At 41.6% G+C, this 19,481-nt stretch overlaps 1 long non-coding RNA gene across 1 annotated transcript; it reads left to right on the top strand.

Moving 5' to 3' along the window:
• The first annotated feature begins 3,001 nt into the window (after positions 1-3,001).
• Positions 3,002-19,481, top strand: LOC128444945 (uncharacterized). The gene is made up of 3 exons (XR_008339214.1): positions 3,002-3,078; positions 17,386-17,433; positions 18,913-19,481. It is a non-coding gene; the product is annotated as an uncharacterized LOC128444945 (long non-coding RNA).

Below are 19,481 nucleotides of genomic sequence, written 5' to 3'. Positions count from 1 at the left end.
TCTTCTAAAATAATTAGAACGTTATAAAGTTCAGAATTTTCCTTATATGTGTTTGTTCTCCTTTGTATTTAGGTCCTTGATTGCTCAAGCACTTTGAAAATAGCTTTCTCTCTTTCTAAATAAGTCTCACTTGACTTGCCAAATTGCCTCACGTGTTGATCTGGAGCCCAGATTGGGGCCGAGGTGACCCTAGTGGACTCCCTGTGCTGACTTGGTCATGTGTTTACATCTCCAGACAGACAGACAGACAGACAGACAGACAGACATAAAGAGCTCTGAGGCTTGTTGAATCCCTGCGGTGTCCTTTAGAACAGGCACCGATTGAGCCAGCCAACACACTTTCCACAATGTCATGGACGAGTTCATGTCAAAGTGGGGCTCTCCCTCCATGATTGGACTCAATTAAAGTCACTGAGACGTGACAGCACAGCCCCTGGTGCATGCATACTCACACATGTATACCTATGGTGGTGTAGTGTGCAAGCACAGACACTGTCAAAAGCAGCCATTGTAGAATCTTTTGCAGCTTGCTTAGTGAGTTACTGTTGTACTTTGGCTCCATCCTCATGAGAAATTGTTTGATAAAATGTGTTTCTCTCTTTCTAGCCTGACAGCCGGTGATTTTGAGACACTTCTATTTTGTCCTGAATTAGTTCAACACATTGGTCATGGGAGAATTCCTTTGTGATCCCTCTAAAAAGTTGTAGGAACCTTTTCATTAAAGGTATTTAAATAAGATCCAAACATATCCAGAATATCAACAGTCCCAAAGAATTTGACACCAGCCCTCCCTATCCTCTCAATGTATCAGCCCCCTCCCCTCCTCCTGTCTCCAGGTGGTACTGTATTTTCCACACCCTGGTTCAGGGATGGTCTGGGCGGATTAGGAATGTATGAACACTGACATTAGGTGGATGGTTGTGGGGATGACGAGATGCAGCTGTTGTTTGACAGCGGGGACGAATGAGCAGATTACTCCGTACTTTTTCTGTGGGTATTACTTCTGTAACACAATTTTCTATTTTTCTCCAATGGAATAAAATATAAAAAATTTGGTTTAAATATGTTGCACATTTGTATTGTTGTAAATTATGGTGTTTTAAGAGAACTAATAAGGTGCAAAGCAGGAAACCTGTTTTTCATTTAAACCAGGTAGCTTTTCAAGGTATGAATTATAGGCTGGATATAAAGATGGACGACATGACTGCTCCCCAAAAGTGAAGCCAAAACATCTTGATCGTCCCCTGATGGCTGGCTGCAGAATAAGTCACAAACTTAGTCTCCTCCACTTTATTTAAATTTTATTTGTTATTCGATGCTATATAAAGGGGTTCAAACCTCATGATTGACATCTGAGACTAACTTGTGATTGGTCCACACCAAGATTACCACTACAGCTCCAAATGAAGTCACCAGTGCAAGTTTGTAGCACCCGTATAAGTGATATTTTGGCTTAATTTTTGTATAGCTGTGGGAAGTGGGAGGTAGTCGTCCATATTTAGTTACGGCCATTGGTTTGAACCATGTTGTGGACTGTGACTGTGTTTTTCACCCTTGGCCGGAGCCTCTTTTAGGGCTGGAATTTGAGTTTACCGTTCACCATCATGTTGTAACTTATGGATCGAGTGAAGACAACTATTTACGCTACCATACCTGTGTCCTTACGACAAGTTGTATTAACATAGCTGATCACTAAAGTGGTTAGGAGGAGTTAGTTGTCAATGATAATCTAAACATACAGTTGGAGTGTTTTCACACCTGAAGGTCTGGACCTTGGTCCGAATGAAGGTTCATATATTTGTTACATTATTGACATTTGATCTTGTTAGTTTTGGTTTTACATTTTAATTCAGGGAGTGGACCACATACTTTTGTATGACATGCATGACACTTTCTTCTTCTATTGTTCTATGCTCCCTCAACGTCCTCCAGACTTATGTCCGAGGCACCTCTCACACCTCTTATTAGATTTTTTGACTAAACTGAATAGTCTAGCTCATAATTTAAAGCTAGAACAATAAAAGTTAATATGCTCACAGATGTCTGTGCTCAGGTTGAAGATGGTCAAAGCTCTGCTAAGGATCATAGAAGCCAGTCAGCTTCATCCGCTGAAGTTTAGTTGCAATAAAGCAACAACAACAGGAGACTGAAGCCTGTGCTAATCAAGTACAATCTACGCAAGTCTAACCAGGGATAATAATGACTCATGTGTTGGTGCATAGATTCCTGGGTCACGTTTCCATGCAGGCTTGTAACTTTGTCTCAGTATTTTTAAATCCCTGCATACAGTCTGGTCTGAGAAACTTAAACACAAAAATGTAGCATATAACCAGTTGGCACTCTTTGTTTGAAGGTCCCTCACCCTGTGTTTTTCCCACGATGTATTTGTGTGTGTGTGTGTGTGTGTGTGTGTGTGTGTGTGTGTGTGTGTGTGTGTGTGTGTGTGTGTGTGTGTGTGTGTGTGTGTGTGTGTGTGTGTGTGTGTGTGTGTGTGTGTGTGTGTGTGTGTGTGTGTGTGTACAATAAAGAGAGAGATGGGATCGTTGTTAGCTCAACTGTAAAGTTTCTACCATTTTTCTCTTGCAGCAGGACACATGAACAGGAGCCTCAGTGTTTCTGTGAGGGGCTTGGAGAATACCCTTGGCCCATCAGGCTGTAATAAATCGTATCTGCTCACAATGTGCAGCACCATGGAGCCGTGTAAGGAATTAACGTTGACATAGCTCTTCCTGTCGTGTAGGCCACGCATGTGTCTTCATGTGGTGTTTGTGTCCCCCAGTTTTTGTATCCTGAATGCGTGCATGAATGTGTGTAGGCTCTGTATGTGTCGGTGTGTGTTTGAGTGTATGTGTATTCATGCCATGCACAGCACACCAGCCTTTCCAGTTGACCCCAGCAGACTGAATTTGTGTCTTGTCTTCCATGATATTATCTCCACTCTATTGTTTCAGCTGTTTACTTTCGTGCATTCCCTGCATTCCACCACATGAGTTTTGTGTCAGGGAGATTTACTCATCTGACATGGAAGGTTTACACTGCCTGACGGCAACTAAACCAAGCTGCCTCCTCGCATGTGTGGTAGGTGAATGATATAGTTCATTTGATATTGTTGACTTTTTTTTTTACCTCTATTATGTCTTGGAATTTCTCTTAAGCTTTTTTCTTTGTAGTTTAGTTTTCTGTATTTTCTTCGAGTGCTGCAGCTTCCCCACAGTCCCCACGTAATTTGTGAGTGCAACACAGCCTTGTCAAGTGTTGTTTGTTCTGCAGTGTACCGGGGGGGTGCGAGGAGCGATCTGATGCTCACGACTTTAGACGGTTGGAGAAATTTGTAACATTTCAGAGATTTGGGTTGGCCGTCCTCAGGATCTAGCACAGTTGAAGCATGGTCATGAGTCGGTTCCCCCAAAATCAGGAAATGTAATTCATGTCTGGATGCAATACCACAGCAAGAAAGAAAATGGGAGACAGAAAGAAAATATTACAGTAAAGTAATCAGGTAGTGATCAATTTACAATATTGTCGCATAGTTTACCCCCTTTCTGCGCAATAGCCAAACCGAAAGGTCCACGCCTTCCAAGCCACCTGTCTCCACACAAAATACAAACAGTTTAACTTTGGCGTTTAGGTACAGGCAACATTTTGGCTCTTCTCTTTAAACAGCTTTCTGCATATGAATACAGATCAATTGAAAAGCTGATAGCTGATGCATTTCATTCAATGTCTTCCACCTCTTTTGCTCTCCACATCTGTGAGCAACCAAAGCCTGTGATTGGTCAAGCAAAAAACAGAACTCAGAAGCTTCCCGCCCCAAAGTATTGTCCATCGTCTACAGATTCTGCGTATTCCCATAAAGAATCCGTTTATAGAGATTAGTTAATTGCTGACTCTAAATTGTTTCTAGGTATGAATGTGTTGCTCTATATATCAGCTCTCCGTAATAGCCTTGGTGGAGCTAATAAAAGAACTGGCACAGTGTTTCCATTATAACACAGTGAGACATGTGTCTCTAACTGCTCAGACCTGCAGTACAACATCAGATAATTTAAGATCATACGTTTAAGACCTTCATCCTGGTCTGGAACAGAGAAGACACATTTCATCTTTTGAAAACAGAGAACGCTTTTTCCTAAACCCACACTTACACAAGAGACAAGTAGACGTTACCCAGCAGTGGAAACATTCAAAATAACTCAAGAAGTTTGATCATCATCTGTCAGGGAACATTTGGTGAATGAGCAGGTCATCTGGGGACAGGGGGCCACGCTTTGATCGTAAACATAACAATATTAACCCAGTAAGGGAGTTCATTAGAAAGCAAGACTGATCTGGGCCTCGATCCAGCTACCCCACTAACAAGGCAGAGAGAGACAGCGGACCCAGACCACATGTGTGTACGCCCACATCCGTGTTTAGTTAGGGAAATTAGCAGCTACACCCTGTACAGGTAATACAGATAAATATTGACCGCTGCAAGCTGCTCAGTGCAGTACAAGCCATATTCACTATATATACACTGTATATACTGCAGCTTGAAACCAATTTTCATTGAGAATTCAATCTGGCAACCACCTGCTCCCAGGCTATTTTCTTTCAATCATTATTTTTTATCACATGAACAATCTAAAATGGTGATCCCTGTTGGAGGAATCCTGTAGACTTGCACTGATGGACATACGGACACAGATTGTTCTGCGATGACTGTTTCAGTAAAGCCTGTTCCACCACATCTTTTCTTAGCAGGCAGTAAAACAGCTTCAGCACTTAGCTCAAAGGAGAAAGTACAAAGTGTAGTTCACGCCCTCTGGGATAATTTCCCCAACCATTTTCCCATATTTTCCCCTCTTGATTAAGCTGTTGAGGAAAATCAATCGGGGGATGTCCTTTGCAAGCCCCCTCTTCTCTACACCCCCATCCTCTCTCTCTCTCTCTCTCTCTCTCTCTCTCTCTCTCTCTCTCTCTCTCTCTCTCTCTCGACAATACACGGAAGCAGCCAGCTGAGGCCTTTTCAGGAAACAGGAGAGCGCTCCCCGAGGTATCACTTTCGCATGCAGAGCTCCAACACATTCCGTCATATCCTTCCTGCTACCAGGAGCGATACAATACTCAGAGAGGGGACAATGTGAGCCAGAGGATGAGGGTGTGAGCCTGCATGACTGAGGTTGAGGAGAGATTTACACACATCAGCCTAAGCCCCATTAGCAGAGGAGTGTTCCACTAACAGGCTTAGGAAATCCCTACATGTCCAGTATGTGTCCAAACACAAAATATATTCCACCGCACTGCAGCACATAGCCATAGTGGTGTCCTCAGACATGCTGATGCTCCCATTTGCTAATCGCCCGCATCTATCGGGTTAATTTTTTTTCTTTGAGTTTTCATGGCTTACATCTGCTGTCGAACATGTGGTCCAGATGACTTCAGTTGTCTAGGTGTACAGTAAGTGTGTGTGTGAGTATGTTAGAGGGTGAGCATGAGGCTTCATGAAAGCATTTCAGTGTGTGTGTGTGTGTGTGTGTGTGTGTGTGTGTGTGGTGAGAGGCTTTGGAAAGAATTTAGTGGGATGCTAGGGTTTCCCTGTCAGGCTCTTGACAAACTCCCCTCACATCCTACGGAATTCCCTCGTATTTGGCCGACGACGTCGCTCTTCTCTCCCGCCTCCTGCTTTTTTACCCCTTTTAGGACCTTACATCAAATCACTGTGAATTCTTTCCACTAGTGTCTTTCAGGGGATCTGATGGATTGATTATGAAAATATATGGGAAACTAATATCTAAATGCTCCTGCCAAACACAAATTTGTAATTATGTTACAGTTCTAAACCTAAATTGACCCACTACATCAGGACTTATTTATCCCCTATGTGCCTGGAGGTTCACTGGGGCTGCTTTCAAATCTACCTTGTTTGGTCCAGACCTTTGGACTTTTCAACTTAGTCCATACGAAATTTTCATTGTCAAGTAAACGTAGACGCAGCCCATGAAGGTGATGATGAATGTATTACAAAAGTCCTAAGTGCGCCTTAATTGCAATGTGAAACCAAAACTAACCACATCACAATGTCATAAAGACATGAAGCTTGGTTCAGACCATGGTCAAGACTTTCCTTAGATTGGTGGATGGAGCTCTGCTGGTTGTTCATGGCTTGTGATCAGGGGGACAGTCTATCAAGATCAGGCAGGCAACCTTCTTTCATACCTAAGCTTTAGCAACATCTAAACCTTAAACTGCCCAAGACAAAAATGTATGTCTTTAAAGATTTAGGTGATTTTTCGCTCAGATTTTCTTTTTATCATATTCCGTCCTTCTGTTGCAATGAAGCAACTTTTACTGTTTCAAATCAATAGCACAGATTTCCTTTGAGACCCCTCAGTAACTTAATTTGCCCATTTACAGGGGCGCTGCTTTAAAGTACCACAAGTAGGCCCCAGAGGCTTAGAGTTTTGAGGCAGTGAACTCATTTAAAATTTTAAAAAGTGAAACGCACTTCACACTTGGGTGGTGCAGCTTGTTTCACTTTGGTTTACGATCATCTATACAATTTTTTACAACATACATATATTCTTATTCTGTTAAAAATACTGCACTGACCACTTGACTCAGGACTGTGAGCTATAAAACAATGGGCGGCTCGTCATTCACTCTGTGGAACCTGTTTTTCCTCTGATGTGTTTTCGGACTGAAACTACTCGTCTGCTGTGAGTCAGCCATCTTGTCCCGGAGCCCACTACAGTATCCAAACCCCATCCTGCCTCCAAACCCACAGGACCAGCAGGCGGGGGGGGGCAGTCATTCCCTCAGTTATGAAACCTCTGTACCACTGTTGTCTTGGCAACCCAGTGTTGTCATAGCAACCTGCTGCCAACAAGTTACAACTGGAGGGGAAAAAGGGAGACACCAGTGCTGACAGACACGGAGGGGGCAGTCGTGGCAGACCAGGATGTGCGTCATCTGCAGAGCATTCTGGCTCGCTGCATTGTGGTTCTGTAGTGATTGTATCAGAATGTGTGTATGTGAGCTTGTGAGTGTGTGTGTGTTTGTGTGAGCCTGTCAGGGTGTGTACGTCTCTGTGTGGGGGGTCACACAAGCTACTCAGTCCGTCCGTTTGTTTTTAAAGTGATCAGCGTTAACTTTTTATATTTGCATGTGAGCATACATATTTCAGTTTTGTGGGTTGAGAGAATGTGCACATAGATATATACACATGTAGACTTGACAGACTTTGCATCTATGTGTATAAGTTTTCTTGTCTTGTGGTTTCCTGCATGGCGTGAGGAGCAAGGAAGATCTGTTGGCATTAGAGAGGCAGGAGAGGAGAAGCATGAGCCAGCGGTGGCGGCGTGCCTGGTTAAAGGGGCACTCCCATTAACCATTATCACCACGGTCCTCACAGCTCATAGTAAAATAGTCAAATGAATTCTGGTTGCCTCAGCCAGATAAAGAAACCATCTCATGATGCCTTTTTCAATTAAGAACCAGGACTGAGATGCGGGCTGATTTTGAGCCCTTCCAAAGCTTTGAGTAGCATGAAATCACAGACAAAAGATAAGAAAACAATCATTGTCCCAGATACAAGATACATTGAAGATTCTAGCTCATAATGAGATTATAAGAACTTTGAAATTTGAGAGAACTGCGACAACAATCATAAAAGTATGAGGTGTAGCGTTGCTGTGTGGTTTATAATGCTGGAAAAGGTAGTACAACTTTTCTGTGACTCGAATGTCAACCTTCTGCTATTGTTTGCTTCAGTGGTGTATGTCTCCCCAGTTCCGTCATGTTCAGTGCATTGGCAAGTTGCACATAGGCAGGCAGGTCGGTCAGGAACTATGCCAGCCCATCATTTCATTCGGTCCGGATGAAATTATGTTTATCACAGTCTTTTAAGAACCAAAGATACAGATTTATTTTCTTTAGTTTTTCCAGAAAACTTGACATGAAATGGATTTGAACAATTCTTGTTTCAGAAACAGTTTACAAACCGTACCTAAAACTATCAGCTACTTCACTTTTTACTGAGAAATCTCTCCCCCTCACACTGCCCTTTGTTCAAGAGGATCTGGTGTTAGCGTGTGCCCACACAAACTCTGGTATTCAAGGGCAAGACTGAGTCACTAGAACTGAGGAAGACCACAGAGGAAAGCAGAATTATTCTCTCAGCACAGAGGAGGGCAGGAGAAAGAATGGTTTGGGAAAGAGACACAAATACTTTAGAGTAGTAATAAACAGACAGAGAAAGACCGGCATGGCAGACAGAGATGTGAAAAGGGTTATTTAAATGTGATAGCAATTCTACATGTTGTTCCAGTGATTTGGACTGGATATACATTCAATATTAATAAAAATAGAATAAACAGCCGACCATGCTCTCCCAAGTGAGGGAAGAGGAGCAAGAATTAGGCAGCACACTGAGGATGTTTGATTCCCTTCACTTGTTATTTGAGCATGTCTCTGTTCTGATAACAGAGACATCCATATAGTTTGCCTGCCTGATTACAAAGGCAGGCAATGTGTGTGTGTGGGTGCATGTGTTTGTGTGTGTGTGTTTTATTATTGTATCCAAGGCAAAGCAGCCGTCTCTAACTTTCCATCCTCCTCCTTCTCCTCCTCCTTCTTTGGAGCGGCAATTTCCTGAACCATGGCCAGGAAAGTCTGCGTCGGCCGGCTGGGCTGAGAGGCAGAGCGGGATTGTGGGAAGAAGGGGAAGAGTGGGAGGGGGGGTGAGTGAGGCTTTATATAGACACTTCAGCTACACCTCAGTGTGCTTATGTCAGTGAATGAGTGCTAACGGGGCATGTAAGAGAGTTTCTTTTATAAACAAATTAAATGAGAAAGGGTAAGAAATAAAGAGTGAGTGAGTGTTACTCTGCTATAGAAGGAGTGAGACATGAAGTGAAAGGGTGATGCTGAGATAAAAATGGAGAGACGACAGGGCAATGAGGCTTAAAATATAGCAAGGGAAAAAACAACTGCAGAGAAAGATTGACAAGTAATGAAGCACAAGCTGCACAAAGAAACACATCGTGGGCCATTACTGTTCATCAGCCACCCATGGGTGAATGAGACCACCTGACGCCTATGACCTCAGCAGAGGGGAAGGGGGGAGGGGGTGGGGGCACTTGCTTTTACCACTTTGTCTGAGAGATTTAGTTACTTTAGAGATGACAGTGTAAAACTTGAATCCTAAGATATGTAACTGTTTTTATCCTAAGATGGTTGTAATAAACTGGAAGGTTGACGTCTTCCTTTCTGTTTAGGTAATTCTGAATCAACCCTTTGAAAAGCCTCCTGCATCACTTTTAAAATGCATTGTCACAAAGCTGAAAACATCCAAAAGTAGACTTTTTAGAAATAAGGGGTTCTCACAGATATGTGAAGATGTTATAGATTATGATGCATTACTGTAGATTAAGCCACCCAAATTAATTCAACTATAAATCTTTGCATTAGTAAAATACAACAAACACATTAATGCAAATACATGCAAATCAATATGAAAAACAAAAGTGCCCTTCATGAAGACCTGTCACAGCTCCACAGCTGCTGTCCCACAGCCTGATCTCTGGCCTGAGTTTTCCCTCAGGGATCGATTAAGAACTTGCATCACGTCTCCTCAGACACAGAAACCGGGGGCCTGAGGGGCTGTGATAACGCCTCTAATTTCATGTTCAGCTACACAAAGAAAACAAATCTCGCACTTCCTGGTTGTTATTAATTAGCCATAGCTTAAGTGTTGGTTGGCCAAGATTGTATGTCAGATGTACGCACACATGGAGTAAAAGCACACTCAAGCACACACTGCCCCCTCTTCCCATTTGCTTGTTATCAGCCGTACACCACTTCCTGAGTGGAATGTTGTGGAAGGCTTGTCTCGCTCTTGCACGATGTTGACATCCCTGGCACATCCCTGTGTGTGTGTGTGTGTGTGTGTGCGTTCTTCTGTTTGAGAGCGTGATAAAATAAAAGCAGAGAGTTGAGATTCCTGAGGAGTGAGATCATCGGCGGCTCAGAGTGTTTCATACTAAACTACCTAAATGATTTGGAGCAAATTAACTTTGTGCTCTTCACTGTTTAAACTTACTGATTTGCAGCTGGATCTGAGCCAGTTCCACAGTGTGAGAGTCAAGGCGACTTATAAGAGCGCTGCAAGAAAGAAATCAAAATGTCAGGGTGTTGTGCAATTGTGGGCAACTTTAAATCGCTTATGTGTCAGTGTAGATGTGCCAAAATCACCTGAAGTGATATTCTCCTTTATTTTATTCAACAAATGATCTTGGAGAAGGTAACACAGTCAAGTTCATTTTCAAAAATTGTTTCCATCCATTTAGTAAATATTAATTCAATCTCATCAATGCTTGTTTCTGATTGGCTGGCCGGTTCCTGTTAGACGTCGTGTGAGACCACAAACAAAGATATGGTCATAATTTCATCACACTTCTAAATCAGTGTGAAAGGCATAAAGAGCTACCAGGAAACATAGCAACAAGGCCCCTTATGATGAGATATGTTGAATGACCATATTTAAATGCAGAAATAAATGTTTTCCGGCAGGTTGTGGTGTGATGCTCTTCCATGATCGTATTTACATTTTTCTGATGTTGGTCTGTTCCTACTGCCCTCTCTCCTCTCTTCTCTCTGCCACGACAGCAATGCATTATGGTATATATTGCTCGTAAAGCAACCATCAGTTGCACACTACTTTTCACAATGCATTGTGGGAAAAATGAGTCCACTAAATAGGTGATATACATTGTCTCTAAACATTTGGACAGCACTACAAAAGGTATAACGATATAGGAAACGATATAATGATTAATGGGTGATTTTGGACACAGCCAGCTTATATAGACAGAGACGGAGTGATTTCCACTCAGGGTGGACATTTGGAGGAGGTGCTGTGTCAGGACAGGAACAGTTGTGTAACCATCTTATTTAAACCTTTACAGGAAGGTTGTTAAAATGAAAATAATTCTTACTAATAACTGTAATGATAATGATAGCAATTAATATTAGTTGTAATGATGGTGATTATGATTTGTGTCCCATCTGGATCATGCAGCTCTGGAGTCAGAGATACCTTCAGAATGAGAGAGAGAGAGAGAGAGAGAGAGAGAGAGAGAGAGAGAGAGAGAGAGAGAGAGAGAGACATGAGTTATTATCATCTGTTTCTTTTGGGAGCGATTAAGCACAAAAATAACTTGGTGGTGACCCAACTATTTTCCATAAGAGCTTGAAATTGCAGTGTGAGAACCAAAAAGATTTGTGATGTTACTGAGGACTAATGTTAAATTCAGAATAGATGCTCTTTAACAATGTTACATGTAGTCTGTGGATATAGACCAAGACAGGTGCTTATCCTTTGACCTGAAATGTCTAAAATGTCATCAGTTTACATGAAAGATCAACGGTCTCCTATAAAAGTCTTTGGATGTGACCCAGAATGTTCTCATCTGCCAAGACAATGAGCGATTGTGTTTCTTCTCCCAGCTCCATCTGATCCCAGGAAGAGCCCTTGATCTTTCTAACTGTGCTTTGACCTTTTGGGCTCCAAGTGAAATTTAAATTGAGACAAGCTAGAAATCTTGTCTAAAAATAGCTGTTAATCAAAATAAACAGTCTCTCATACATAGTTTAAGGAAGAATGTCAGAGTCCATGTGCAACTTGTCAGCTGGAGTTAATTTTCAAATGACACAGGCACAAAGAATGGCTGCTATAAAAGGAGATTTAGCTTGCTTGTTAGAATGAAACCATCCTCTTGCATAATGAATGACTCACCGGCTGTTCAACATGACACAAGTGGAGAGAATTAGAAGCAAAGGGATAGTTTCTCACACAAATTCTTCTCACACAGTTGGCCCCAACACACACAAACTCTCAACATGCACAAACTCTCAGAGCAGCCAAATGTAGTACAGTGCCACTCGTGTCAGGACAAATGGCTGCATCTAATCAGTTTGACAGTTTCCAGCCGTCAACAACGTTGCACAGTGAGCCAGCGCTGCACTGCAGCAGTCAAACTGCTAAACCACACAGGCTAGCTGTCTGTAAGGAAGCTGTCAGTCAAGGGCACTCGAGCTCGCTGCTGTGACGAGCAGTTTCAAAACGTTGTCCCTTTTGAATCAGAGAAAACTTTGTTTCTTCACAGCAGCTCAAAGACAACAGGATTTGGCAGAGACATTTGTCCATAGCGATGAACTATGGAGAGGGAACCGAAATCCCAGGGAATTTGACCCCAACCCAGGCCAACACTCTCACAAACCTTCAGACCATAAAAATTATATTAGACCACCACATTCGTCTGGAAGGAACCTTCTTCAGATAAATACAAAAATCATTGATGGACAAACTAATTTGAGAGATAAATTATTAATTTTTTTTTTGTGAAGGCTATATATGTACTATATAGTCATAGCATGCCCCTGAGACAGTCCAGCAGGGTACAAGATACAGACAAGTACAGTGGCTGGCATAGAGTAGGGATGGAAGTCCCAAGGTCAAATTGGAAGATAGTGTGGTTGAGAATGGCAGAGCTAAGATCCTGTGGATAAAATGGTAATGACGAACCAACCAGACATCTTGGTGTTCGACAAACAGCAGAAGAAGGCAGCTGTGATAAATGACGCTCTGCATTGGCCAATCGGCTTGCTGCCCCCTCACAGCGAGGCACACCTACCCACTCAACTGAAGCGCAACTGTTTGCTATCCTGGCTCCCAAATGGTGGAACGAGCTCCCCATTGACATCAGGACAGAAAGTCTACACATATTGTTGTGTGATCCCATCAAGAAGAAGGAACACGAGAAACTTGAAAAATACCTAGGGCTAAAATAGGAGTTAGAGGAGATTTGGAATTTCCTTGACAAATTTTTTTAAACTTTTGTATGAAAGACCTTTATTTTGTGCCTTATTCAGATTTGCATTTCATTCCTTTGCCTCTCAAAAGAGATGAGTCTCCTCACCAGATAGGTCCAAAGAGGGACTCCCCTGTTCTGATTGTATTTGGTAGCTTGTTCTACCATCAGGGAATCACAAACAACAACAGTGTTGGCTGTGATTGCTTTGTGTTCAGGTATGGCAGACGATGCTCCTCTGAGGGACTCAGTGTCTAAGAAGCCTTCACCTCTCACCCAAACACATACACCTCTCTGAACCTTTGCTCCACTATAAGAAGCCTTTACTGTCCATTCTCTAACCTTAACTCAAAAAAGGGCAAAGAATCTGACAGCAGCTATAAGCTTCTTCAGTCACTTTTCCCCCTTGACAACCGGAAATTAGTACTTATTGTTAATTTAATAAAGATTTGACACACAGCAGCTGCATGTGTGGTTTTCTGCCATGTGTGTAGAGTATGACCACAGTTTCCATGCTGGACCATGAAGTTAGTCCAAACCTGTGTTGACCAAGCAAACACCAAGAAATTAATGACATTGGAAATAAATCGTTAACTTTACATGTCATTAGTTTTAGCATCTCAAAAATTGCTAGAATAAAATACATTATATATGAAAAACAAACATTTTTATAGATACATGTTCAGCATGATCAGCCTGTAGAGTGGTTGTGAAAGGCCTCGATGTAAATGTGAAGTCTCTCTGCCACACCCCAAATTTACTTTACGCTCACTGCCTTCCTTCAGATTTTGTCAGCACTTTTCTGCTACCTTGTCTGCACAGTCCTGACAAATTACTCATGTCCTTAAGCAATGATTTTTTCCATCCACTGTGTCATTCCTTCATTCAAAACCTATGAAACGTGCCAACAAAACAAAGCGGTGCGCCACAACTCACAGTGAGGCTTTTGTGGGTCAGGAAAACTGCAAAACTTGTTCTGATGTAACTTTTATTTTCTTTTATAGTACTACTACTACAACTCAACACTTGTTTTCCTACCTGCATATTCCAGGCTCTGACAACCCGCTCTTGATTGGAGATTTATTCTTTTTTTTATTGAGTAGGTCGATAACTTATTACACAGGCCTTAAAATAGACCACAACATTTTATGAGTTTGTGATGACTTCAAATTCCAAAAACAATGTGGATTCATCTGTCATTTGAAGAGAACGAAAGTCTCAACAGATTTTCTCATCCTTTAAAAACAGCAATAGGAGCCATGTGAGAAGCATTTAAAAGATTTTTTGTCAAGTGATGTGTACAAGTGATTTAGGAGAACTTTCGGCATTCTGAGAATTTGCCATTCTCGTGCACGTTTGCTCAAATGTGCAGTGGCATTTATCAACAATTACCAATTTTGAGTACATTTACTTTGTTACTGTACTTAAGACAATTTTTCATGTATCATAAAAGCACTTACTTGTGTTTACTAATGTTAAAAAGGGGATTGTACTTGAGTAAATTTTTGTCCATTTATTTGTACTTTTACTAAAGTAAAATGTTTGAGCTCCTCCACACCTGATCATTAGACGGTGAGAAGTGTTTGTTGAATCTGACCGGTTCATGTTTGTAAGACATTAATGTACAAACAAATGTAAGAAAAATATAACATAAAATAACAAACAAGTGTTTCACGAGAAAAAAAATTTATAAAGAAAAGTTAAACATCCATTATCTATAAAGCTAATCTTTTGAGTAACATGGATGAGCTGGGGCAAATCCAAGCTGTATAAATCCTAAATAATGGAACAATCTTTAAATACCAAGTCAAAATATTATCTTTTAAATATAATTATTATATAAGTCAGAATTGTGTCAAATTATTTCATAATTTTGAATTACTCTAAGTGTTGTTATGTTTGTCATACTTTAAAACTGTATGTTTATGGCTAGAATGGACCTCCATAGATGTAATCAAAGTGGAATAAAATATTTGTCTCAGTCTTCAGCTACGTTACACACCCAAGACTGCTCCTCTACAGCAAAGGCTTCTTCTAGCTCTCCTCCTTATTTTCCTTCTTTGTGGACTCACCGGGTGCGGTCTTTGAACTGAGTGCATCCTCCCACCAGCTCCACAGGTCGCATTCCCTAATGGAGGAAATGTGTGGTCTGATATCAGCAGCTCTCGCTTACACTCCTCTTTTTCCAGGAATGTTCTTCGGCTACATACATGTAACAATGAGACCCAAAGGGACAAAGAGCCTTGCCCTCAAACACAAAGACAGCGAAATGGAACACTGGATATAACCGGTACATGAACCCATGTTAACATGACTGTTGTTAAATAGATTAATACATAAAAAAAATGAGCTGTATGTTTATTTAAAACAGCATTCTTAACCTAGAAGCAACTTTGTAAACTTCACATGACATGGAGGTCTGTGCCATCCAAAACCTATATGAACACAGGTGGAAAGAGGTAAGTGTCAAAGTGAGGATCTGTGTAGTTTAGGAAATAAAAACATTACTCGAGCTAAACAGCTGAAGCTGATATTTAACACTGCTGCATGTTTGATGAAGTACATTAACACAAGTACAATGCTAAGAATGATAGTATATAGTACTTTAACTTCTGTATTTTCATTTAATTTACATAATACATCAAATGGTGTTCAATTGAGAAAGTCTATCTTATTCATGACTGATCATGTGGATGCATGCTGCAAAAGAGGTGATTGATGACCAACACAGCAGGAGATTCACCGGTCAGACATGTTCTCTGGAGCCTCCAGGTGAGGATTGGCTCTGAATGCATGAGGCTGGTGGTAACTTATGAATTCCTCTGTGGGGATCATTTGATTCTGTTTACAGCACATCAACTCGGCCATCGGCCCTTATCACCAAAGGCTCTCTTTTTCTTTCCAAGTTGACATGTTAGTCAGCCTTCTCTATACGTATGAATCCTCTTTTTCATCCTGTAAATTTTAAATCTCATTCACAGGGAATCCTCTTGGCAATCCTGCTTTGTTCTCACATGAGGTCACTCTGACATTATACAGAGTTTTTAACAGGGGCAAGGCAGGAGAAACTTCAAATACAGCCCTTACATATTTCAGGAGGATATCCAGAGTTCATTGCATGGATCCTACAAGCAAGATAAAACTTAAATCTGAATGTTAGAAGGATCTCTCTGAACAGGGCTGCGCACTGCTCTGTTCAGCTCCTCATCTTCACATCCTATTGACTAACAAGACAGGACAAACAGCTGCATTTTGTCATCGGGCACAACTATGGATGCCAGAGGAGCCTGTAATGAGTGAGCGAATTGAGCTTTCCTCCTCCAGAAGTGGAGTGGAGTGCTTGTTTGTGGAACAAGGTGGAAAGAAAATGGGAGGGGGCAACCCCCTAAAAATATCGTCCAGAAGCTGTTTTGTCAAAGTGGCCAAATCGTGTGAGAGAGGAGGGAGCAGGAAAAGAGAGAGCGGCGGTAACAGAGTGCACAGTGTCTGGGTCTGGGTGGAGTGGCTGGAGAGAGAGAGTGAGAGGAGAACTGAACGTGAGCGAGTGAGAAATCAGGCATAATTACAGGCTTACTGCAAGTCAGGACCATTTTAGCAGGGAACTCCATGGGCTGGTGGGGCGGGGGGGGGGGGGGGGGGGGGGGGCTGTGGCTCAGTGAAGGGATGTTTGTTTGACTGGCCCAGCGGTTGCTTCCCAACATGGCAACCGCCTGTTCGCAGCATAGCAACCACTCCTTCCACTCCACCGCCACAGGGAGATTCCCCCACACAACATATCATTTAGATTGAATGGAAACCAGATACACATCCTTATCATCATCGTTACCCCAGGCAATGACACGAGGCTTCAAATGCTCACCTAGAAGATATAATACATTTGATTGTATCCAAAGTATAACCTACTGCACAGTACGTCCTTACAGAACATTAAATTCCAAGTAATGTAATGTAATGTCATGTAAATGCCAGCTAATGTTTGATGCCATTCACCAACATTTATTTGGAACTGGAATGGCCTTCAGTAGAGTACCAACCTCTGCCAAGGCCCAACATTCCCTTTATGAAACCACATTCAAATTCTATATTTGGATTTTTATTTGGATCTGCACCAAATTGTACACACTCATAAATATCAGTACTCTAAACATCTGATTTTCTCATCAAGATCCATAAGATATCAAGGAAATATCTATTCTAGCAACTTCCTAGATCTGCCCCCCAATCCGGATCAACACCGAAATATTATGTTTTTTTTTACCTGACCCATACAACATGCATCCACCAGGTTTCATGGTAATCCGTCAATAAATGTTTGCGTATTCACTTCTACAAAAATAGGTTGTCCATATCTCTTGAAAAACCACAACGTGAGTTTTTCATTGAGGACATGTGAGCCTAACCTGGACCTAACATATATACAGCCAAAGGGAGGACATTTTAGTCTACCATTTAACTGCAAAAAGAACTAAAAAAATAGAGCAATTTTATATATTACTGAGTTGCTTTTTTTTTGTATTCATGAATTGTCTCACAGGTCATTTATGCCCCAGATGCCAGAGGTTTCCTTCCACCTCCTTAGGAAGTAAGTGTTGATATTAGGATCAAGACAAGAGCACAGAGAGGTATTGAATAAATCTTGGCACTAAGGTTTCATAAAAAAGTGTCAAAGCCATTCATTCATCTTCATGTTGTGTTTTCCCCACAGCAACAAACTGAAAGACACATAGAACACCAGATAGTATAAGTAGTGAGACCTGCACAGCCCTCTCACATTACAGTGGTGTCCTGAAAAGACATAACTTTAATGTCTTGTGTTTCATGAGGCGTATGGTATGAATCTGGGGCCAAGTTTAAATTAAATAAAAAAACTTGTAGTTTAAAAGCTACCCAGCAAAACAGTTTTCACAAACAATTTTTAACAAAGAGGTTAACGGTCTATAAGAATATCCTAATGCATGTATTGAAAGCTCTGTTAAATTTGTCTTTAGATCAAAGCCACCAATACAAATTGCTGCACATGTATTAACTGGTTATGTGTCACCACAAGCATCCTACAAGTGAGGTACAAAGACTAAGTATGTGCAGACAGCTAAAGACAATGCAGCGCTGTATTTGTGATAGTGGACTGGGCCACATGCTCTGTCTTGAGGGGTAGACCCCATCACAAAGTAGCATCTTTAAAACCAGAGATTCCCCCCCTTGCCGTGTTAAAAGAAAGCTTTGTGCTGTTTTGAAAGTTGTCCAGCGGTGGCCATTTTGTGTGAAAGCATCATTCACATCCCAGGGTTAGATTTCTGTGGAAAACTACCAGGGAGGCACTGTGCGTGTGTCAGCGATCCAACATGCCTATTGGCTCCTGGCTCCTCAGCTCGCCACACCCTCCATATGTGTGTCAGGTGTGGAAGTACCTCAGGAATGAGAATACCTCAGCTCGCTGAAAGCAGAGAACTTTAAACAGTCAATGAAGCTTTATCAGCAGCACTATTGACCAAGTAGGACACTTTACTCCATTTATTAGCTGTGTAGGTTAGAACTGCAACAGAAAAAGCCAGCTACGCAAAAAGATGTACATGTCCTAACTTTATATCGCTGCTGCCTACGAGTGACAAAGACAAGCAATAAGCATTTGTTGACATTATTGATCCAGTAAGATCAGTCAATCAATCATCCATTTTATTTGAATAGCCTATTCAGAAATCACAGTTTGTCTCATCGGGCTTAACAAGGTGTGACACCCTCTGCCCTTGACCCTCAACAAGAGTAAGGAAAACTATAATAAAAAACTTAAAACAGGGTAAAAAGAACGTAGAAACCTCAGAGAGAGCCACATGTGAGGGATCCCTCTCCCAGGACGGACAGAAGTACAATAGATGTGTAGAAGTGTAACGAAGAACATCAGAAAGATAAGGCTATATACAGCATTGATTAGCACTGATTAGAACAGTTTGTAGCATAATTGAAGGTCAATGAATTGATAGATTATTCTCAGTATATATGATGTATGTGAGTAGACATATTGTATATCAAGCAGTCTTGTTGAATTGAATTGTCCATGATCCAGAGTCAATCGTGATGATCCAGTGCCGCTGTCAGGATCCACCATTGTGATCCACTATCAGCTGCCAACATGATCAGCCAACACAATCCATGATCGGCCTTCATGATATCCAATTTACAATCCACGACCATGATCCATGATGTGGCCCCAGCTGCAGACCTGGAACTGCAAACCATAAAGCACAAGGACTCCGGAGACTGAAACTGGGAGGTGATTCTAAAGGAGAGATCCCATTTGCCCTCTCCTTAGCATTGAGTACATACATCTACTGCCATTGTCACAATGACAACATACTAGTGGAACTATCTAGTGTCCTCCATTTTTCATGTCAGACAAACTCAGTCAATGCAGGATGCTTTTTTTCAAATAGTTTTTACATGAAAAATTGGTGGGAGCATGTAGTATGGGTCAGAAAACAATACAAACTATTTTTGCAGATCCGGATCAGGTGGCAGATCCAGGAATGTTTTTCCATTATCTTTAACATAGCCGGAGAGGGCATTGTTTTTGTTTTTTTTGCAGTTTGATTGAATTTAATGGTCCTGTTGGTTCTGGGCGGAGCTATGAGTCCA

This window comes from Pleuronectes platessa, chromosome 7 (genome assembly GCF_947347685.1).
Source record: "Pleuronectes platessa chromosome 7, fPlePla1.1, whole genome shotgun sequence".
Taxonomy (NCBI): Eukaryota; Metazoa; Chordata; class Actinopteri; order Pleuronectiformes; family Pleuronectidae; genus Pleuronectes; species Pleuronectes platessa.
The sequence above is the reverse complement of the archived record's forward strand: the minus strand, read 5'-3'. Positions and strand labels throughout refer to the sequence as shown.